This window comes from Atractosteus spatula, chromosome 26 (genome assembly GCF_055471065.1).
Source record: "Atractosteus spatula isolate fAtrSpa1 chromosome 26, fAtrSpa1.hap1, whole genome shotgun sequence".
NCBI classification, from domain to species: domain Eukaryota; kingdom Metazoa; phylum Chordata; class Actinopteri; order Semionotiformes; family Lepisosteidae; genus Atractosteus; species Atractosteus spatula.
The window spans coordinates 5,615,742-5,638,963 of NC_142731.1; the positions used below are offsets into that span (position 1 = coordinate 5,615,742).

General features: G+C 43.9%; 1 long non-coding RNA gene across 1 annotated transcript; it reads left to right on the forward strand.

Annotated features, from left to right (window-relative positions):
* Positions 1-7,004: 7,004 nt before the first annotated feature.
* On the forward strand, positions 7,005-21,948 carry LOC148814678 (uncharacterized). Its single transcript, XR_016086112.1, has 3 exons — positions 7,005-7,201; positions 19,965-20,088; positions 21,551-21,948. It is a non-coding gene; the product is annotated as an uncharacterized LOC148814678 (long non-coding RNA).
* Positions 21,949-23,222: the final 1,274 nt, after the last annotated feature.

Sequence of the window (23,222 nt, forward strand, 5' to 3'; positions counted from 1 at the left end):
AAAGTGGACTATTGAGACCTCAAAGCAGATTAGAAACCTAATCTGAATGAAACAGATTAACTTTTAACAAGTTTTCTTAATTACTTTTCTTTACAGGACTTTTTTTTTCTTCGTCACCCTTTGAAGTTGAAAGGATGACCTCTGCTTGGTCCTGCGGAGCTGTGCTAGGAAGACAAGGCTCTCGGCTGCTCTCCTTCTTCCTCTGGCATGAGCAAAGTCTTTTGTGTTCTCAAGTGGACTGTAGTCCAATTGGGAGTGAGACAGTCAAGAAGCGCCTGCTTCTTTTGTTGCCGTTGGCCAACAGCATAAAACAGAGCAGGCACAGACACAGCACTATCTGGTACTGTAGCTAACCCAAGATTTGGCACAGAGACCCAGACAGAAGGATGGTCTCTAGACTAGTAGCTGTAAAGTTTTGTCAGAAGTTTGAAACAATTTGCTAGGTGAGGAGTACTTTTTTTTAAATGGTGTTCTGAATCTGTAGAGATTTCTCTGCTAAAATGCAATACTGAAATGTTCTGCTAAAATGATGCAAACTGAACTTTCTTTCCTGAAAATCATGGGTTGTGATTCAGTTGTGGTTGCTTGTCCTGTGTCTCAGTGTCTGTTGGGTAGGGCTGTTCATAGGATTGGACTTTCATAACATTTTCCTTTGTAATTTTTCCCTGCTATTTGAAACTCCAAAGCTTTAGCTGGTATAACGATGAGTGTAACTACCTGAGATGTTCATTTGATTATTCAGATTTAGTTCACCATGAGAGGTTTAAGTTGATTGATTAGGAGAGAGGCTAGGCACTGTTTTTCTTGTACAGTATGTTAACTGCGCAATCAAGTGAAAGTCCCTGAGTTGTTAATGTTCCGTTTATACATATGATTGGGACAACAAATTGAGCCTTGCTTCTATGAAGAATCCCTTTTCCTCTTTTGTGTGGTGAGTCAGTTTTTTTAAATTTGATGCTGATTAATCAATACTGGTTTCACAGCTCTGTCTCCAATTTCTAAGTGTTAATCATGTCAGTCAATGTCTTTCTGCACCAGTCTGAATTATCAAATAATCATTTCACAAAGCTCTGATGTGGATCTGATTAAATGAGCTCTAGTCTTTTAGCATGTGGAAGGAGGGAGATGCGACAGTATGGGCTGAGACGAATGGCTGTTGTTTTGAGGGAGTGGCTGAGTGGAGATTACTTGTCCTATTTTTTATTTCCTAGAGGAAAACTGTTCTATGTCATTGCTAATCCCTTAATTTAATCCTCGGGGCCATCTGACTTCCTCAGTGATGGACATTAAGCCAGAAACGGATTCATTTAGGATTCTGTCTCCTCCCATTCATGCCTATCTAACTTTGTTCCATTTGAAGGGGGGGGGGGGGGGTAATACTGGACACTGGCTTGACTCTTAGCACAAATATAATGTAAGGTGAAACCTGCGTCTTTGCAGGTTCTTTTGCTGGATAAAGACATCAACTTAGAACTACGAACAGTAGTTACAGGCCTCCATAATATCTTTCCTCTTCTAAACACCCACAAAATAAATGCTAGTGTATGGGCCAACCCCCCCTACATGTGAGATGGTAAACTGTGTGCAGACTCACAAAGGGGAAACTGTAGACTGGTCCATCAGTGTGCCCATATGCCTCATAGACTCATAGTGTGCTCCCTGCCAAAACAAGAGTAAAACACAGTTCGGGTCCATATCATATGCACAAGACACAACACCAAGCATGAAATGGAGCAGGCACAAACACAACATTAGCAGGTAGCAAATCCAAGACCTAGCACTGAGACCCATGCAGAAGGATGGGATCTGCATCACAGCCACGGACAGAGCAGAGCCAAGAGATTCAAATTCAGCACGAATGACTGTAGGGAGCTGTGCCCATTCACTCAACTAAAGGAGAGCCTTCGAAAGAAAGAAACAAAACCACCCTGAGGCTCATCATTTATCTTGCCACCTGTGCCACCTTGTGCCCACTGCATCCCTAGAGCATGCCTCCCCCAGCGCCAGGCCTGTGCATGCGGGCTTGTTTTTCACTGAGCAAGCTGTGATTCCCCCCTCCTCCCTCCTCTCTGTCTGCTCCACATTTTCTGCCAGTGAAAAACTGCGGCTTTTGATAAAACGCTGACAAAAAGGATTAATACACAATAATTAAAAAAAGAAACTCTAGCATCAGTAATTTCTCCTATGCTCTCCCTATCAAATGCTTGACAGGTTTCGGGGGAGGTTAAGTAGGGTGATGTGGGTGGCGTCTTTGGAAACTGAAAGAGACTCAGGCCACAGGATGGGCTCCTCATTTTTATCATCCCTGCCACGCAGCTGAAAGATGGGTGTTGGGATTAAAACATGATGCTCATTTCAGACAAGCAGCAAGACTTTTCATCTGGGGGATGTGATTTGTATATCAAACCGCGCGTCAGAACTTTGTAGGCAGTAACGTAAGCGCTGCACAGAATCCAACAGAACACATCGAGCTTGATTTTAACCATCTGACCCTGCTGTCGAAAATAAGAGCATGGCTGTGGAAATTTCTCTGTCATTACTTTGCAGCTTGACAGCATTAGAGCGCCAAATTGTCTGCAGAAAACCGCGAAGAGTATAGCCGTGTGAAAAGCACAGTTTAGAAAATGTTGCTGCTCACCTGCTTCATGTTGTGCTGGGCATCTGCTGCTTGGATCGTCTTTGATGATCACGTTTTAACTGTTGTTTTTGCCATTGTAGCCAGAATGCAGGGCTTCAGTTTACAGTGCAGCACTAATTTCTTTCCCCACCATTTAACCTGCACGGTCTTGCTTGAGGAATTTCTCCCCTTTTTTCTCTGTCTGTAATAGTATTTTGCATGGCTAATATATAGCAAGCCACAGCCAACCTTGTTGGACACACACAACAGGATTTGTGGTGGGTACTGAAGTAAGCAAGGGGATGATATAGAAGGGACACTTTAGTCCAGCAGGGGGGAGTAATTCCTCAAAGAGCATGTTTCTTTGTCAAACTCATCAGTCCCAGAACAGAAAGCAAAAGACCGAGCTGCGAAAAAGTGCTTAGCATTTTAAATATATTTGGCACCACATTATTCATTTTGGCCTTCCTATTATTATTATAAGATATTAGGTGCCTATATTGAATTGCCATCTGCCCCACAGTGCTAAAATTAATAAACAGTTAAAAAAAGGACAGTGTAAGTGCTAGATGCTAGAATCTAAAGAAATCCATTGAATACAAAATTAATTTTAAAATGCAGCAACTACTTACCACCCAAGAACAAAGTTTGTCGTGCAGGTATAGGCTGGGTCTTTCCCAGTTGTCAGAAAGGGTTCACTATGGGGACAGAGCTATCCTGGTGAGTTAAGGTCTTTTATTGTATTGTATCACCCCACAGGGGTTCAGGGCAGGACCAGAATTGTTCACAACTATGAAGTCTTTCTGGTGCATTTTACAACTTGAACATCCCGTGATTTCAAATCTGCTCTTCTAACTATAAACCTTAACATTTTGTTTGCCTGTTGTATTGCATCTCCACATTGTTTTGAGTAGGAAAATGATATCAACAGATCGATAGAAAAACATAGTCGTTCATTCATAAACAAATTGAGGAGTGAGTCATGGTCTCACCCACAATGCATAGGGGCTATGCTTTCGTGGAGGAGGATGTCAATAGGGATGGGTCAAAACGGAGGGAATAGTGGGAGTATGAAGGTGAAATCGGCCACCCCCTCTCTCAAGAGGCAGTCTATGTGATCACGACAGCTTGTTGCTGTGCCATTCTGCAATTCCAAAATTGCAGTGCTTAGTCCCATTTTTTCATGCGGTTTTATAATTTTTTCCCCCCGATTAGACCCTATTGTCTTAATTCCTGATTAGAGAGTTTCTGCACCACAGCTGGCTTTATCCCTCTCATACAGAGGTGGACAGCCCTGGTCCTGGAGAGCTAAAGTCCAGCAGACTTTTAGATCTCTTTTAAATCATCATTTTCCAAACACTTGGAACAATTTCGTATTTCTATGAAGTACTTTAGAGATCATTTGAAATGAATTTCACCAACACCCTTTACTTATCAAGAAACCAGTTGGCCGTTCCAGACTGGAAACCAATTAACATGGTGTAAAATTATGTGGGTTTCAAGTCTTTACAAGGTGATGATATCAGGGTGGGTTCCTGGGCTGCGGCTCTCCAGGACCAGGGCTTGACCGCTCCTGCTCTTCAACGTGCTGATGGAAAGCTGTGTCGGCGCCACAGGGAAAGCTCACTACTCAGTGAGCTCAAACCATCCTGAAAACTAATACAGAGCCTTCCACAGCCAGAGCCCTTCAAAACTGCTTTTCAAACAAAAGGTAGCAAAACAACAGTATACGACCTTGACAGCATCACTGCTAAAAAAGCTCAAGTCCTTTAAAAGAAAAGGCAATGAAATCATTCCTTTGGAAACCATGTGCTTATTTACTGCCTGATGCCAATTAGTCTGTGGTGCTCGGTGGCTTGCAAATTGAAAAGGTAGTTGGATAAACCTGCAGGCATTCCTTGCTGAAGTCTGGCATCCTTTTAAATGATGCAAAAAAACGTCTTAAATAAGAAATACCCTTATGAGTTTGTTAAAAGTTATTAAACGTATTTTATTAGCTATTTATTAACTCACACATTTTATTTTTCCATAACGGTAATAATTAGGATAAAACTCACTCCGGTCATTAACTCTTGCGCTGTTTGTGAAGAGTTTTGCTCTGCAGTCAGTTGGACAGACAGGAGAGGCTGGCGTGAAGAACAGAGAGCATGTGGGCCTGATTGAGAAAAATCATTTTTTTCACCCCGCTGTTTAACCCCCCAGCCCACACACACTAACCTCAGTCGTCCGTGTTTGTCAGCCAGAAAGGACTTCTATTTTCAAATAACACGCCGGCACACCCGAAGCAGGAAAAACAATCGCTCTGGGGCCTTCGCTGTTGTTGACGGAAAGCAAGGAATCTTTCTGTGTGACATCGAGAAGGATTTCTAAAAATTCTCCCAATGCTTTCAGTGCGGATGTGCCCACTCACAGATGTTTCAACTTATTCTTTGTCCTTTCTCTCCCGTTAGACTAAACCCCCAATTTGTGTGGTTATAGATGGAACACACACAACATACCACAACAGAAATAGAACAGAAAATAAGAAAGTCTGGCCATTTTGTTCTGGGCTGTCCGTCAGACTCTGTAGCGAGGGGGCTGCTGTGATAGATTCTCCCCCAGAGCAATCCATCGGTCAGGATCAGTTAGATGTAGGGCTCATCCACTCTTTCTGGAGTGCCCCCTGTCCAGCACAGCATCCCCAGCCCACTTCTTTCACTAGATCTGCGCTCTTCTTTTCCAGCACAGTCAACGACATGAATATCCACTGTTCAACATCATTTTTATACTATACTACAATGCAGCTCATAATAATAATTAATCATTTCTTCTTCTCCCTTTCTCTGAGGTCTCAGGCCTCTGGGAGGGTGTGATCAAATTATATTTTGTGCTTTTCGGTCAAAGCCCACCATACTTGCAATCTCCGAACCTGTGGGGTAAACCAGTTGCTCCAGTACTGGCTCCTGGTATACACCAGGTGAAGGACCATACTAAGAGTGAATTTTCAGCATGGCTAAGTACTGTACATGTATTTTGTTAAAAAGGAAAAACTCCTTCTTCAAAAACATGCAAAATGTCTGGAAGGACTGATAAATTAGCATCCTAAAATACCTGTGTGCTTCACTTTAAAGCTTCAGTGTGCTGTCTTTTCTAATAACAAAAAATAGATTATGAATAAGGCTTTGCTTGTAACCATTGTTGATATTGGCCAGTGGTCTCTAATTCCATTCCTGGAAGGCCAGTGTGCGAGCTGTCTAGGTATCTTTAAAGCACCAGCACTTAGAAAAAGGTCAGTAAATTTGTAAACCTGGACCATAAACAGATGATGGTGGACAGCTGTTTCTGAATCCAGCCCTAGGTAACCCCAGAGAGGCAATTAATTGCTGATTCGAGCATTGTAGAGGCTAAGGACTGCACCTTCCTTGCTCAGGACTGGCGTTTATTTACAAACCATGCTGATTTCTGGAGCGAGTCGGCAATACTCTACATTTTGTGCTCCAAAGTAACAGGAGAGCAGAGATTCCAGCGAGACGGGCCTTTATAATTGGATCTGTCTGCAGCCCTTCTTCATTAATGTACAGCCATCAACAAGACATGTTGCCATTCTCTCCTCTTCAAGGCTGCCCCCCCAACCTTGACTTATTTATTTCTGTTTCTCCTTGCCCAACCCTTTTTCTTCCAGGTCTCAGCGGGTGTCAGCTTGTCTGTGTCTCAAGATCTCCCCCCACCCACTCCATGCGCTCTCTCTCTCTTCGTGGAGTCGGAGACTGACAGCACATCAGCTGAAGTGAGCTCGAAAGCCAGGGTCCGCACAGCGCATCACTCAAATTAAGAGCAGGGGAGCTGTGAAATTGACGTGAGTAAGCAGGCACAGTAGACAACTGGGGGCTTCTCTCAGAGGCCGGGGGAGAGGGGAGTCAAACGTGGCACAGCTGCCAAATATCAACCGACCAGCTCCTTTTTTAATTCGCATTTGCAGATGTGAGATTTTAGTTTTTGCGTGGGTAGGGGTTTATAGATCATACTGTAGTGCTTTTGGGTTCACGTGGGTATGCGCCCTCACCACTCCTGCCTCAGGTCGGCCGTGCACCGCTGGGGCTCGAACCCGGGCCCAGGGAACCAGCCAGTTGAGCTAAAGGGAGATCTCCCCCCAGCCTGGAGGCTGAGGTCCCTGCTATTCACAGGGAAGGGCGGTGACGTCACCGCGCTGGCAAGCCGGCTCGCACCACCTGTAATGTCGGCCGTATGCGATACAATACACTAATTTTAGCTACAGGGGACACATCTGTGATTTTAATTTGAATTTGTACACATGTTCTTAACTTTTTTAGGTGTCGTGTTTGGTGGGACTGCTGTATGTCCGTGCACATCAAAGTCCAGTATCAGCGCCTTCATGTAACCAGTTAAAGGACTGATGTCACCTCCCTCCAAAATCTACAGTGTAGAGAACCGGTCTTTTCCAGGAGGACAATTGGGCAGGTGACTTTTAAAAAGCAGGAAGTAGAGGCATTTAAGATTTCTGCAGCACAGGGAGAGAGCAGAGCCTCTAATGTGCCACACCAAGGGGAGATGGGAACAAGGAAAAAAACAGCTTTGAGCCTGTGGGTATGTATTGTGAGTTTTCTTTGGAAAAGAGTTTGGAAGAGACTTTTGGTTTTGACGCCAGTAAAAAGCTTGACTGCCCGGGTTATTTCTAGAGAGAAAATGGAACAAGTGTAGTTACACTTAAGACAACAAGAGCTTAGACCTATGTTCTGTGTTACATTTTGTTTTTTTTTGTTTGGAGTGTGAGGTTTAAGCTGTAGTTTCAGGATACAGTGCTATTCCTAATAATATGATATAAGCTCCTCTTGGAAAAAAACACAAAACTGCTATTCCCACAACACTTGAGTGACAATCATTACCTGGAAAACAGAGTTTGGTTGATTCAAAAGGTTGGAAGTATTTGCAGCTGATCTGTTTCTCTTATTTTTCTGCCTTATTTTTTTAATCTTTTTGAATTAGATTAGCCTGCCAAATCACATGTGAAGTCATTACATGCTTGTACTCCAGTTTCTGTTGTGCTCTTGGGCTGACCAGACTCCATCATTAGTGAACTGATCCAAACACACATCCTTTGCGTAATTTTCACTCATTCGAAAACCTCGGGTTTAAGACGTGTCTCCTGTTCCCTTAGGGGCCTTCATGCTGCCCACCAGATGTGTTTCGGCTGACTGATCACACGCACGCCGCCCCAAAACAGGCCGACCGCAACACAGGCGGGCAGTCACTTTGAGCGTTCTCCCCCTGAACCTCAAAAAAAGGACACACACACCCCTAAACCCTCTTGCACAGAATAACAACTCTCCTGAACCCACACGTCTGCAGACTGGCAAACAGATCTGGCATCACCACCTGAACATATAAGTCATGATGGGGCACAAAAGTGGGAGATTTATTGTTTTAAAATGTCACCAAATTAATAAGCAGCTCAGCTAATTCCTAGGTCCCTTCGGAAAAATATTCTTCGGAGAAATATCCTTGCTCATAGTGCGACTCCCTTAACACCAGAGCTAATGTCGACTAGAGGAATGACGCGTCTTGCACAGGCAGACAGGGGGCGCTGTGGCGTGGCAAGCCAAGGGCATGTTCACCACCTCAAGCCCAACCAGCTCCATCAAAACGGCATCAAAGCCTGGCACAGCAGTACTGAACGGCTCGGAGAATCTGCTGCAGTCAACCGATTGTTAAGATGAGCCAACTAACGGGGAAGTCGTTTTGGCTGGAGATGACGCGGAGGCGTCCTGTGATTTCGCCGAATCAACCAATGATGGAGTCATTATAGCGCTGAGTCAGCTAAAGATGGAGCTGAACCAACTGATGATATACTGTAGCTGAGTCTACTAAGGATGTAGCCGAGTGTCTGGATGATAAAGTTCAAACTGTGTTTCAAATCAACACCCTTTACTAAAGAGCCCACATGATTTGCTCTTTCACTTTAACCAGTATGATCATTATATTAATTCTAATAATTAATTATGTGTTCGCTCACTTGACTCTGACTGCTGATCAGAGCACTTTGGAGAAGGCAGAAGAAATTGCACAGTTAACAAACGCAGGAAAAGTACCTCAGACACAAACAACTAGAGCATTAATACAGCTGGTATTTGAAAAATGCTTGCTGAATGCTACTTTAGGGGTCATTTCAATGGAAGCAAGTTAAAATGTAAATGAAGGCAGATTTGAAATCCCAAATGATGCTGAAATTAGGGACTGTGAAGACCAAAAAGTCATAAAATTCCAGACACAAATGTCAGATAATGCCGACACGCAGCTCCAAACAAGCTCTCTTCCCTGCACAGTACACATAACTCCCCAAGCGCACACTCACAGCAATGCTGTACATTTACAGATTATTTAGAGGCTAGCAAAAAAAAACTACTTTTTGAAAAACAGCTCTTGCGACTCTTTTCACTGTTGCCAAGGTTTTTTATCATCACAACATTTTCTCTTCAAAGAGAAAGGGGGGGGGCTTTGTAACCACAGCCAAATGCAACAGCTTTTCTTTCAAAAACAAGAACTCCCGCCTTCTCCAGTACCACCTCGTCATCCGCCACCTCAGCGGGGTCTGAGCTGTGAAGGCCTGAGATGGATGTTCCCATGTTAAGGGAGGCGCTGCAATTCAAACAAGTTAATTTCATGGGCATTTTCTCCGAAGAGCTCGTCCATGTAAACTAATCCTCTCCATGCACCAGGCTCAGCACTCCAAGCTCTCCTTCTGCCAGCAGCTAAATTTGCTTTCCTGTGTGTTTCCGTAGGGCTTCTTATTCATATTTGTAATTACCAATCGTAACCTGGCGAGAACTTAGGAACGAAAAGAAGAAAGAGAAAAATAAGAACTGTTTTATAAGACAAGTCCTTTGGGAGATCTGGCAGAGCTTCAGAGAATTTCAAACCGCTCTCGGGTGTCTCCCGGTGGGACGGTGACCTTCAGAAACAAGTAAAGGGGGACAATGAGCTTGAAGAGGCTCCAGTCGCACTGTCTCGCAGGCGAAGAAATTGGCCCAGGGTCTTCAATCTGATGTGGTAGCTGATAGTTCAGCGGCGATGATAATGACTTTGAAAACTCTTTATACGTCTGCTGTTTGGTCCTGTTTGGCTTCTCACCTCAAGATGATGGCCTTCAATACCTCACTCAATTCTTTCTTTTAATTTCATAATTTAGACATTTTTAGTATTTTTATTTTCCAACTTCTATACATTTTTCTGTTATGTACAATTTATGTAAAGAGCCCTGAAAGTGTTCTGATTGAAAGGTGTTATCGAAGAACATTGGTTGCTTGATTAATTGATTAATTGATCGATCGAGGTGGCAGCAGCGAAGGAAGTGTCTGAGAGATGGCAAGCTAGCCTCTCCCAATAATAACACGTTTTCATTTTGTTGTAAATGTCGGTAAAGGTCTTGCTAACTGTTATTGCTTTGGCAGCACGCATTTGTGAGTCATGCCGATACAAATTGAAATTCGGGATGTCATTAGCCTGTCGCTTCTCAGTTTCCTTTCACACACGCCTTTCTTGGCTGCAAGGAAACGAAAGACTAGATGAAGAAATTACGGAGAAAAAGAAATAAACCCGCTTTTCTGCCTTTTGAAGGCAGAACAGTCAAAGTTTCGCCTCAAACGAGCTCTTTCAGTCGGAGGTGACAGTTTCTTATATTATTGATGCAGATCGAGTGAATAAAAATATCAAAGAGTTCCTGCTCGTGAGGCAAAGGCAGAGTTCTGAACTGCAGTCACGCTCTTAAACACAGCGCGACTTGTTCTGAATACAACACAAGATCGTGTGAGCTGTGCTATTTTATATCATTATTTGACAATGCAGGCAGCTGTCTTATTAAAAAAGGTGCCTATTTTCAGGTAGCAGAATGTTAGGTAAAGAGTTTCCTTTAGTGCAGAGGTTTCCAATCCTGGCACTGGTGACCCACACACACCTGCTGGTTTTCATTCCCACCTGCATTAGGTAATTGAAGCCTTCATTGACCTGAGAAGGTGCTTCATGGGAATATTTGCTTGTTTCTAGTCACAAGTTTGGGATTTTATTTCACTTACAAAATACAAGGGTTAAAGCTCCAACATGTTCAGGAGCCGGGATCAAACAGTTCAAATGAATCTTGTTATTATTAAATCAATGAAGGGTCTGATTTTTTCACTGGGGGCTCATCTGGAACAAAAACCCAGAGGCTTGGGGGTCACTGCCTTAAAGGGTACTTTGACTCTGTCCTCAAAAATGTGAAAAGAATAATCTGTACAAGCACTTCCACTTAGCATCCTCTTATTCGAAACCTTTCTTGTGTTTCATGTTCTTGTGAAAGCAAGGAGCTTGTAGGATGTAGAGCCACTTACTAGCGAAGCTGGAGCCATGCTTCTCTGCAGATTCGACACTGGGCTCCAGCTGCATGTCTGCACTCACTCACATCTGCAGGCTGGCAGGCATGGTAGGGTTTATAGTGCGGAATAATGGAGTTACGCTGGTGTCACTCCTTTGGGCTGTGAAGGTTTGCTCATCTCCCACACCAGGGGTTTCGCCTAGTGGGTTTGGTGCTCATTCAGGCCATGCAGTTTGGGGGATCTTGGGAGTGTGCGTGGGAAGACCGCGCGAGACCGAGGGTCGATCTCACCCAGTGACGGCTTTGAACACTTAGAGAGGGTATGTGCTTGTGGATCTCTAAATGTTATCTGTTTAAACACATCTGCAGTGCAGAAAGCTGTTGAGACTGACAACTGGCAAGTATCTTCTGACACTCTGAACCGTCTGCGTCCTCTGTGTGTTACAAATAGGCTATTTGCTGAACAGGGCAGCGTGTTTATTTGCTGTGTAGTCTAATCTGCATCAATTTATGCACTCATAATAAGAGAGTGATAAATCATATTCATTTTCTGAGCCCATGAAATGCTGTCACTTGTGTCCACACAGTAAATTTGATTAGCAGCTGCACGGCTTGGAGACCTTGCAGTTCATCAGTGAAAATTTAATCTCTGCTGTTTGTAATCAAAACAAATATTACTCATCATATTAGCATAGAGAGGTGGACAAAATGACAAGCGAACAACCCACTTAGAAATTAGCTTATAAAATTTCTACAATTCTCTTTCGTCAGGAGACATTTGTAGTTAATCAGTGATTGGAAGAGTCATGAAGGCAAAGTGTCAACCGGCAATGGAGTAAAAATACAATCTTGCAATTAACAAGCCATTAACAGGTTAGTCCTGTGTAAAGGAACCTGGTTCTGGATTTCTGATTCCGTGTGTTTTATTGAGGTGGATACTACGAACCTGATAGGACTATGTTTGGAGATGCACCACACTCAAGCAAATGCATGCATGCTTGCACCCTTGAACCTACAGGCCATCTTACTCAAGCCAGGGGTCAGGTTAGACACAGCTGAACCGAAAAAGATTGTTTTCAGTGGCGAAAGTGAGGCCAGCTATTCTTGCTTATGGCTGGTAATTGTGGGAAGCTGCACTTTTAACTAACTGCAATGCTGATCCACACACACACAGAACTGCAAACTTTTACTGCCTGTGTCCATGTGTGTAAATAGTCACGATCCAGCGATTTTCTGCGCCTCATTAATTCAGACCCACAAACTCCACATAATGGTGCTGTAAATCCGAACGAGATAACGTTAAGGCAAAAAAAGAACCTCTGATAAAAGCTTTAAGCAGGTACTCAAGAAAACGAGCTGGAGCTCAATTAGAGGTGCTCACACTATAGCTCTTTCAGTCTACTCCATGGCAGAATTTTGCTCCATCTCTCTTAATTATTTAATTGACAGATGGGCAGATCAATATAATCATTCAGGTGCCAATTAATATTAAAGTACCGAGGTGAAATGGATTGGAAGACTTGCATGCTGCTTAGGGGCCATGAATTAGACAATGCCTTCAGCACTGGCATGTGAGTCACACCAGCTGTCAGCCAGTCAGTGCTGCTATTGCACTACTTCTGAGCTCTGTCAGTGGGACCCAGCAGTGGGGAGTGGGGTGGGATGGATCAGGACAATCAGGCTGCAATGGTGTGGGAATGAGAGAGACAAGGCTTTCCTAACACATAGAAGAGCAGGTTGGACCTGCATAGCAGCTGATCATCTGTGTAGACGTTCTACTCCTAGAGATCTTACTTTATGGAGGAGGGTGTTGATACTGTAAGAGCAGAGGGCTTCAGAAGAGAGCATGAGTCCGGATTTTGGCAGGACATTTTCAAAACACACACCCTGGCCCAATTATTAGGAACCCTTCCCTCACGAAAGCTAAAGAGCAAACTGTCTCAAGCAGGCAGTGCCAGCATGGCCTGAAGAAGCATGATTAATAAAAATAGCTCTTTGCATTTACATAACGCTTTTCATCCCAAAGCATATCACAATGAAGGACACCCACACTGAAGAGCAGACCCCACCTGGGTGGCTTGTGGTAAGCATTCTGCACCAGCAGCCCCACTGCACAGCAGGACAGGTGGACACTGAGAAGGTGTTTCCCCTTTTGGACTGAGGGGGGAATTTAGGCAGACAGTACAAGTCCACAGTGGACTTTATCCTGGACACCAGGGTTAACACCACTATTCCTTCCCAGGATGTGCCACAGAGGTTTTAGCATCCAGGGAGTCAGGATCTCGGATTAAAGTGTCACCTGAAGAACAGCACAGTGTCCACCTGTCCAAAATAAAAAGTCACATCCCCTATCCCCTAAGGAGGTGATGTTGTTTGTGGTGTTGAGGAAAAGCATGGGGTTATATCACCTTAAAACTGCAGTCAGGGATGCCGCTGACAGGCAGCACGTTGGCCTGGGTGGGGCTGGAGGTAACTGAAGTAAGAGAGCCACATGTGTCAGTCGAAGATCTCTGACAGTACAGGGATAAATCTCACTACTTGAAAACCACCGTGCCACCTACAGTGCTATCACACTGGGCTAAATTTAATTTTTAAAATCTAATAAAAAAAAAGTAATAAAGTGCGTGCGGTAAGTCGGTATCTGTCTACCCCACTTTCTGATATTTGCTTTTTAATTTCAAGGTTTGAGGAGAGAAAGAAAGGAAAAAAAATGTAATTTGTGTAAGAGAATCAGCACAGGAATAAGAGGTCTTAATTGAAAGGCAGCACTTCAGTTGACCACGGAGGCTAGCCTTCAGCTGCATTATAAAAGGAAGGGGAAAAATAACTCCCTTTTCCCTCCTCCTTATTTTTTTTTTCAAATATGGGAACTAATGATGTTTTTGAATTGGTAGGTCACTCGAGGCTCCATTACTCATGCAGTCACTTGCCTTTTCTCGCCCTTCGACCCCACAGTGCCCAGGCCGCCAGGTCAGCATCAGCTGGAGGGCGGTGTTGGTGGTGATCCCTCTGGCTGACAGTACAGGACGGTCAGTATACCAGACCTGCAGGGGGTGCTGTGGCACAGTGAGCCAGGGATGACCCACAAGAGCCAGGTCAGCCTTGCACTGGGCGAATCCTGCTTACAGTGGAATGTCACCTGTTGTGAAAGTGAACCCTGAAGACTTTTATTATAATCTTTACATACTTTTACTGTGGTTTTACCATAGATCTGCTGTTGGTACCTATGGGTAACATGCATACCATGAAGTACTATGGTACACATTCTAGAGAAAAGTCCATAGTCCAGTGTACTACAGCACAGTAAAGTCATGCCAGTACCATTGGACACCACAGCATACCTACAATTTAATCATGGTAAAAGTGCACTTATCAGGATAAGGGACAAGTCAGACTGGCAATATTGAAACTATAGAGCTCAGGTCCAGGTGAGTGTCTTGAAAGACCTGCATACCTGGGGATCCCCTGTGATAAATGGGGCTCCCACACACTGATCAGAGTTGGAGTTTCACAGGCCTGTGCTGTTCTTCTGCAGCTCACTAACGCCACGAGGAGAGAAGCTACTGTATCGGTGACTGCGGCCACTTCATCGTTAATGGCTGGTGGAGCAGCAGTAATTGCACGTTATTGAACTGAACTGAGATGATGACTTTTGATTCTTGCTGAGATTAGGAGATCAATAGGGTGTGTATTTCTGCTAGGAAACCTGCAGTAAGAGCAAGGTCCTATTGTTTTCTTTAATGTGGAGTTAGTTGTTATACAATCCTATGAGGCGGACTAGCTTCTGGAGTGGAAAGGAATTGTGTGTGTGCATGGGGGGGTGGCTAGTGGGAGGGAGTTTTGAACAGTAAATTAATTGGACTGGAGCAATTAAGACCAGCTGTAATGTTTTTGCAGCCTGGATAGAATTTGTCTTGATTAGCCTGGTCTGTCCCTGTATTTCAGAAACAAAAGTCCAAAAAACAAAGAATTCGACTTTTAATTATTCCTTCAGTTTTCAGCTAAAGACACCTAATACATTGACCAATATTTCAGCAGATTGGTCTTTTAATTCTTTGTGCTCTATGGTTCACAATACAGCCCTTTTTCAAAGTCACCTTAAATGTCACTCTCTGTGCTCGAAGCTGCCGATGTCTGTATTGTTCATCCCAGAGGTCTTTTTCAGCAGACAGCTGGCGAATAGTAATAGTCATGAAACTATTAATGAACGTCAGTTTATACTAAACAGTTTCCTACCTGCTATGCTCACAAAATAGTTGTCAAACAAGCCAGATAGCCTTTTCCCTCTAGACAAGTCTTGTAATTGCTTTGAACAAGTTGATTTTATATGTATTCATGCAGGCTCCTTAGTATATAATTGTATTCAAAATGCTCTTTTGTTTTCTGTTTTCAGATTTTACTGCCTGCAATCTGTTACTTTCCAGGGTGCCTGAAATAGAATTTGCTGGCTTTTGTCTTGTAATGAAATTCTGATGCTTTTTTAGGCTGTTTGTTCTTCTAAAAATCCAACCATCATCCTACGATAATTAGAAGGGAGGTAATTACATGATGCACTTGTAGTCCAAACAAGATGTTTATGAGTTGGAATAATTGGGGTTTGCGGTAAAAGGTATTTTTTAACTGTAGAATATCTAGGCCAGCAGTAGAAATGCACGGATTGTACCCCTTTTATATCACAGTTGTTTCAAGGATTCAAGTCATCATTCATATGATGTATGTTTTGCCACAATGACTTTGTGAGGCTGGACAGAACTAAATGCTACTACTATCTTAAGGTTGCTTTTGGAATGGGAATTTGGGAGTTTTGGGGGGGGGGGGGGGGGTGTAATAGATTTTGAGATCTAAATCTAAAAGCAGGCAGTCAGATTGGGACAGACTCTACTATTCTCCTTCAGGCTACCACTCGCAATGGTTAGGCAGGCAGCAGCTTCATATAATTCAAGGTCTTGTGTCCTGGAAGCTGTCACAACACTCTGAGCTGGCAGCACTGCGCTGTGACCCAACCTTGCCCTGCGCTGCTGTGTGTACCGGGGAAAATTAAGGCAACATTCCCGACGTGTTGAGGGATGTGGAGGTGACGCGCAGAGAGACTCAAAGCCCCTGGTGTTCAGAGAGTGGAAAGCCTTGAGACAGTCACTCATTGTGCCTCCTAGGCTCTCTCTGCATCCCCCTGCAGCAGGGCGCCGGTTCTTTAACTTAACTCAAAGGCTGTTGCTTCAGCTCAGAGAGGGCGACAGTGCTATGAAAGTGTTCGGTGTTGCAAGGAACACGCGGTTTTGACTGCGTCTCTTTTTTTCTTTTCTCTAAGAGTGCTAAAATCGTGTGCCCGTCCTCTCCTTTAGCTCCTCACTAAACGTCTGTGAAGTGTGTACAGAGGAACAGAAGAGTATTCAGTATCTTGAGTATTTTCACACATGACGGTGCTGTATAACGGAGTACTGCTTGACTGCCCTCTGACACAACCGTAGTCAAGTGTTGTTTGTGCTTCCAAGCTTTGCATGAAATTGACGCAAGGGGAAAGACAACTGGTTGTCACTGCCTGACGTAGAATAATCTGGCGTGCATTGCGGTAAAAGCAGTTGGGAAATGATTGGTCTCTTTGAATTTAAGTACAAATTGAAGGAAGTTATCCAGAAACATCTGCATTCAATTGGGCCGGAAAATGCATTAATGATAGTGTTATCAATTCTGGAATAAAATTAAAAATGCAAATCTGCCGCACTCACGTCTTCAGAATATTAGAATGCTCGAGTCTGACTCAGTCTGTAAACAGTGCCTTAAAAGTCTTTATCTGCACAGGCTTTTAAGAAATTAGTCTGCAGTGCCTGACTGAAGCTGTTCAAAATGCCTGGTGCCTATTGATTTCAGCATTCCAGCTGTGGAACTCTAGGTGGTGGAACAGCAACCAAAAGCGATTTTTAATATGAAGGCTGTTTTTTTAATTAGTGCAGCAGTTGCTGCTGAGTAATCAGGTGTTGATGCTGTGTGAAAATTCTATCGATCATATAAGAAGGGAGACTTGACATTTTGCCAATATGAAGATCACACTGAGTGTCACAGTCAAGGTAACACTGTGTTGAGACAGTTTGATCACAACTACTACTCTATGCTAGTGGCTGGCATTTTGGACTTCCCCCTGCCTCCTCCCCCAGCTTTAAAGCCACCAAATCGTTTTACACATCTAACTGGCTAGACAGTAACCTCTACAAGGTAAGAAGAATGCCTTGTTATTAAGCCCTCACTCTGCATCACTCCTTGGTCTCTGTTCTTCACAAGAGCTGTCAAAGGGCGTTCTAAGTTCAACCCCCGTGCAACAGAAAATCAGCAGAACAACAGTTTACATAATGGACCTTTCCACCTGAATCACTGCAGGCCTTTTACTTAAGTGGTCCACCCTGGCGAATCTGCACTAAAGCCCATTGCACTGTCACACACACGTACACACGTTCCCATTCCTGTCAGTCCATGATCCTGTAACAGCCGTTGCTGTGAGAAATCGAAATAGTGGAGGGGAGAAATATTTCCATTTCTTCTACCAATCTAAAAGCATCCAGGACGGGGAGCAACAGGGGACTGGAAGAGGGAGGCTTGACACAGTAGGTCAGCGTGTAGAAGTGGGTTTATTCTGGTGGGAAATGGCTATTTATGTAGCTGGAAATGGAGTAGGCCTTTCTGACATTTTTTAGCCCTCTAGGCAAATGTAACCTTCAGGAAAATATAGAACTGGGGGGGGGGGAAAGTGGTGCCTGATAGGGGTCACTGTGCCACTGCTGTGGTTTTGAGAGTGACATAACAATTTGCATATGCAATCTGTGCGCAGAGCCACCAGCATGCACTGAGATGGTCCGCAGAGGCGCATTTTAAAGCGCTGCTTAAGACTGTCAAAGCTGTAAATGGACAGTTGACTCTACAGGGGCCTGGCACATGGAAACAAGCAGCCTCCACAGAGAGAGGACTCGTGTGACAAAGAGAAAACGCCAAGCACAAAACAGAGCAGTACCTGCGAGCCTGGCGTGATGACATAGACTACAACAGGGGCTCTGCTGTTGATACTGCAGGGCGCGGGTGTATGATACAAAGCCTGAAACACTGCTTCATGTTTGGAGGTGCTCATTGCAATTTGGCAGCTCCCTGTACTTAATCCCACCTCCAGAACACAACATTGAAAACCTTGGTCTCATTTATTTCTTGAGATATTGCCTATGGGCCCCAGCGCAGTTCTGCTGCTTGTGCCTCCTAATGTGAGCTGAACAGAATGTACTGGGTTGTGTCTGCAAACACCAAAGGAATGGTAACAGGAACAGTATTCAGGCCTGTCTTAATATCAATAACAGGCTCATTCAGGAGACATGACATGGCTGCACCGCGGTGAAAGGAATTCGTAGCCTTTTCAGACGCCAGCCAGATATTTCTCCATTTTTGCAGCTCCGGCAGTGTCTCGCGGAGGAAGTCATTACAGACCACAGTTAAAAAGCTGATTATATCTGATGGCAAGTTTGGGGAGCCCTAATTGGGCTCTGGCAGCTCCTGATGAATGGTGCATTTGTTTGGACTCACTTGGCCAGAGAGGAATATGCACGGCAATTTTTACTCTGCTGTTCAAAGGCCATCGGCTAAGTAATGAACAGTACAGGGCTGTAGGTGCTAAATTCTGTGGCCTGGTTTTTTAAATTCCATTCCATTACCGTGCGTGTGTATGCTTAATCTTCAAAAGGTCACACATCAAAATGTGCGATTTATTTTAAACCACATATACACCGTATGCACAGTCACTCAGATGCAGGAACCTTGAGATAGGGCTCTGAAATACGCAATTCTGTGTTTTGTAACATGGAAGTTATAAATACATTGTATGTATCTTTGCAATGTTCATAGATTCAATTCCAGTAAAAGTTGATTAAATTGACCAATTTTGCAAGTTCTAATTCAGGCCCCTTAACTGTCCTTCAACATTTATTACCATTAAGTAAATTTGATTAAAGGCAGTTAAGTTTCTGTGAATTTCCTCCACTGAAAGATTTTCCAGGGTAAACAAAAATGAGGTCTTCTTCTGTCTCTCCGCTGGCACCCTGCAAATAATTGGGCTGAAAGTAGAGAATGTACTGTTTGAGAATTTAATTAGATGTCCTTCCTATTTAAAACACAGCTACCTTAAATAAGGCTCTGAGAACTCTTCAGCGGCTGTTTTGGGGAAGAAGTGCTGATGAGCTGTGGTTCAGAGCCAGAGGAATGGACAGCTGTTTTTAGTGAAAATTGCTCCACAGAGCGTGTACCAGCTGCAGAGCACAGTGCAGCTCAGTGCAAACCTGCAGCCTTGAAGGTACAGTGATTTAATAATAATTGCTTACACTTATATAGCACTTTCCTGGACACTCCACTCAAAGCGCTTTACAGGTATTGGATGATGCAACCAGCTCTCAGTGGGGAGGAGAGCAGAGTGATGAAGCCAGTTCAGAGATGAGGATTATTAGGAGGCCATGATTGGTAAGGGCCAACGGGAAATGTGGCCAGGACACCAGGGTAACACCCCTACTCTTTTTGGGAAACACTCTGAGATTTTTAATAACCACGGAGAGTCAGGACCTCATTTTAACGTCTCATCTGACGTTGTCGATGTCTTTTTATACCGCAGTGTCCCCATCACTATACTGGGGCGTTAGGACCCACACAGACTGCAGGGTGAGCACCCCCTACTGGCCCCTCTATTTCCTCTTCCAGCAGCAGCCTTAGTTTTTCCCAGGAGTCTCCCATCCAGGTAGTGGCCAGGCTCACACCTGCTGAGCCTAAGTGGGCTGCCAGCTGGGAGCGGCAGGGTCATAAGGCTGCTGATTTATGTGAAAACAATTGAAAAACATAATTCCTCTACTTATTCACTTCATTTTGTGTTTTGTCCTTTTATATTCCACAAGCTATATTATATAACGTACTGTTTCTATCGATGGCTTTCACATTTTACCACAGACTTGATGTCTTGGAATTCTCCCATTAAAATGTGCAATACAGGAATTTAATCGATTGACAGAAGAATGGTGGGAGAGACTTGATTCATGGGATGTTGCAGCCTTGTTGTGGAACTGGATTCTTCAAGAAATGGCTCAATCCCAGTTTCCTGGATCAACAGGCAAAGGTAAGAATACAATCAAATGGGACTTAAAGGCCTTTTCTTCACCTGTAAACACCTGGAAACATGATTCCTGGCAGAAAATCATATCTTCGGCAGTTGTGCCATGCCTGTGCACGCTCGCTTTTGCTTTTAATACCGTTTTCCTTTCCTGCAGCTGTCCCCCGAACCTTCCTGGGAAAAAAAAAAACCTTTTCGTCCAAATCTTTGAAGGTTCACTCCACGGAAACCCCACCTCCTTCTGAAGAAAACAAATCTGCATTTTGGACGGCATCCATCCTGCCTAAGCCGGAGGTTCCCAGTCCCGACGATTTCAGCAGTTGGTTTTCTGTGACTTTTTGCTCAAGCATTTTAAAGTGGCACAGTTCGTCACACATTTAAAACTAAACGGCAAGGCAAATGAAAGCAATTTGAAAGCCTCCTTTGGAAATGGCACAAAACTCCGGTAGCAGTTGCGTGGGACTTTTTAATTGGTTATGTAATCTACACCAATACCACCAAGTCTGCGGTCAAGAAAAAAGCCAGGGCTGTCCAAATTCTTCCCCTTAAAAGTGCTTGGAGCCATCAGTCACGCACATTACAGCCCTGTAATTACACTAATACGCTTAGGCCCTAATAAAGCATCCAGAAATTAACAACAAATATGAGCTTGTGTGCCTGTGCATTTCAAGCACTCCAACGGTCTGTGTCACCTCTTCAGAATCAGCTTTTGAAAGCACTTACGATAATTTATCATTTAGAGCAAAATCCTCTTCAAATACGAACTACAGTCACAGAGTTTAAATTACCTCTGTCACTCAGGGTTGGCCCTGTGGGAAAACAAAATGCTTTGTAAGCTTTTATTTCTAATTTATTTCTCAGTGAACCTGGAAATTGCGTATCTTTTCTTTGACTGCTTAAAGCATGGTGTAGGCCTCACTGGCTATGGTCCCTGCCATGGTACTATAGAGCAGTGATGTACAAACTCAATTACAGCCGTCACCTTATTGTTTTAAAAGTAAACCTTAACCTGCCAACTCGCGTGAATTAGATAAAGCACAGGGACAGCCCCTTTTTAGGATGCGTAGTTATTTGCTGCACGCTGTACGCTGGCTGAGAGTGCTTCTGCTAAAAAAAAAGAGAAAATGGCTTTTAACAACCTATATATTGTATCCACCTCCCACACAGCAAACCCCTCATTGAAATTTGCAGTGACTCCGAGATGCAAGTAAATGATTATTCATTTGGAAGCTGTCAAATGAGGATGAACCTGTCAAATGGTACTGATTCCATATTGCTGCTGTGAATATTGATGGCAAGTGAATGCAGTAAAACAACAGCCCTGTGGAAGAGGCAGTAATGTACTAAATAAGTAAATGCACACAAACTGTGTAGTGAATGGAAATGCTGCATTTTCCTATTCCTTGTTCCCACCACTGCCATGCACTGTGAAACTGAAGAAGGGCAAAATGTTTTTTGCTATTTACAGGAAGGAAAGGGGCAGCAGAGGGAGGAGAAGAGAAAGAAAAAACAATGGTGAAAATATCCCTGTCTTCATCAGAGCAGGACACCACCACAGTCCACCACAGGACAACCCAGAAATTTAACCTAGCCAGCATGTCTGTGGAAGATGGGAGGAATCAGGAGCGCCAGGAGAAGACCCACATGACCATGGGGTGGCACGACATCTGCGAATTCCACACAGAAGTCTTGCTAGACCACAGCCCAGGCTGAATTATCACGCCACCCATGCTGAAAACGTAGCTGCCAAATCAGACTATTTTTATCAAAGAAATGAGGATCCTGTTGCATTTTGGATCCGTCTCGGAGAGATTTCAGAATCTGTTCTCAGGTCGCAATCTCTATACCAACAGCAGCTACATGATAACAGTGCCTGATGTAATTAGCTGCTTGATAAGTTCACCACTCGCCTCTAATTAAAATCAGTGCCATTACTCATAAACCCTGAGCCTGAGCCTAGAGTCGTCTTTGCGTGTAGGAAAATGTGCTCTGTGTAAATTTATGGACAGATGAAGAGTAGCTAATGACCTTGAAATGGCAAGTGGCCCTTCAGACAGTGTGCTAGAGAAAGGAGGCAAGGTCTGCCTTCACATCCAGACATGACAGTTATTACCTGAGATGACTTCCACATCGCAAGCCCTCTGAGTACTCTATTAAGTCATATCACGTTAAGATAAGGAGTCAGGTAGGGAAGTTCCAATATTTCTGTGGTATCAGTAATGTGAAGGGAGGACGGTACAGCTTTAGGAGGGAATGGGATGTGATATCAGCAGCATGAAGTTGTGAAACTGTAAGCTGTATTTAAGATGTGGCCTATTGCATAAAAATGATTTGAAGGAAAGTTCCAGACACCTGCAAGACAGAATAAGCTGAACTGCTCCAGCTGTAAGTGGTTGATGTTGGTCTAAAAGGAAGAATTGATAAAACAGCTAAGCACCTAATACAACAGCTGTAAACATTCTGACAAGGGAAATATATTCTTTCCTGAACTGACTTTGGGGAAAAAAAGTCTTTAAACTAAGTGTAGCAGCCCTGTCTGTTGAGATGTTTTTTTTCTGGGTTCCAGCATGTTGACAGCTCAGCAAGCAAGTTTTTAAAGCAGGCTTTAGGTTCACAATTCTTTGCAGTGTCTGAGGTTGCACCTGGGCAGGGAGATGTATTCTTTTAAAATCATTGTCCAGAATGAATTATAAATGAGACAAAAAAGTGGGGGCATCACAGAGGCGCAGTGGTTAGCATTGCTACTTGTAGTGCTGGGGTCCTGGGTTCAATTCCAGACCTGGGGTGCTGTCTGTGTGGAGCGTGCATGTTCTTCCTGGGTTTGCGTGGGTTTCCTCCCTCAGTCCAAAGCCGTGCTGGTGGGTTATCCTCTGGAAAAACTGGCCCTGGTGTGAGTGTCTGCGATGGACCGGCATCCCGTCCAGGGTGTACACAGCCTTGTGCCCATTGCTTGCTGAGACAGGCTCCAGCTGCCCTGCGGCTTCATTTAGGATAAGGTGCTTAGACAATGGATGAATCGAAATGGACAAAAACAAAATGTGTAAATGGGAAACAGCTTTACTGTCAGGACGATGGGGTCATCCGTCTGCTTGCTGGGATTCTTGGCCCGGTGCTTGAAGATGGGAGACATTCAGAGTTTG